We start from the raw sequence: 953 nt of genomic DNA, 5'->3' as shown, positions 1-953 counted from the left end.
GACGGAATTCTCAGGTTTATACTACATATGAACACTTTTTACATTCTCCCGTGCAACTCGGCTGCTAGTCCTCCTTTCATGCAGAATCGTAAGGTCCTAGCTCATGTCCAAGGCACCAAAGCCAGCAAAAAAGTCAATAATCGATTCCTAAATCTTGAATTGTACTACTTCTTACTGGCTATTACATCAACTTTGAAGCTTCATCTGTATTCTACTATGGTGCTTTTAGTGTCTCCGCATACCGCAGCACGCGACATAGCTTTGCAGACGATAAGTACAACCGTTTCAGAGAGAAGAGGGGCCCATGTGACGATCTGGCTTTATGTCGATTCGATAACAAATGACGAAAACGGACGGATTTCTCAGGTTTTTACTACATATGAACACTTTTTACATCCTCCCGTGCAACGCGGCTGCTAGTCCTCCTTTCATGCAGAATCTTTAGGTCTTAGCTCATGTCCAAGGCACCAAAGCCAGCTAAAAAGTCAATAATCGATACCTAAAACTTGAATTGTACTACTTCTCACTGGCTATCACATCAACTTAGAAGCTTCATCTGAGTTCTACTATGGTGCTTTTAGTGTCTCCGCATACTGCAGCACGCGACATAGCTTTGCAGACGATAAGTACAACCGTTTCAGAGAGAAGAGGGGCCCATGTGACGATCTGGCTTTAAGGCGATTCGATAACAAATGACGAAAACGGACGGATTTCTCAGTTTTTTACTACATATGAACACTTTTTACATTCTCCCGTGCAACTCGGCTGCTAGTCCTCCTTTCATGCAGAATCTTAAGGTTCTAGGTCATGTCCAAGGCACCAAAGCCACCAAAAAAGTCAATAATCGATACCTAAATCTTGTATTGTACTACTTCTTACTGGCTATTACATCAACTTTGAAGCTTCATCTGTGTTCTACTATGGTGCTTTTAGTGTCTCCGCATACCGCAGCA

This window comes from Schistocerca gregaria, unplaced genomic scaffold (genome assembly GCF_023897955.1).
Source record: "Schistocerca gregaria isolate iqSchGreg1 unplaced genomic scaffold, iqSchGreg1.2 ptg000204l, whole genome shotgun sequence".
NCBI classification, from domain to species: Eukaryota; Metazoa; Arthropoda; class Insecta; order Orthoptera; family Acrididae; genus Schistocerca; species Schistocerca gregaria.
The sequence above is the reverse complement of the archived record's forward strand: the minus strand, read 5'-3'. Positions refer to the sequence as shown.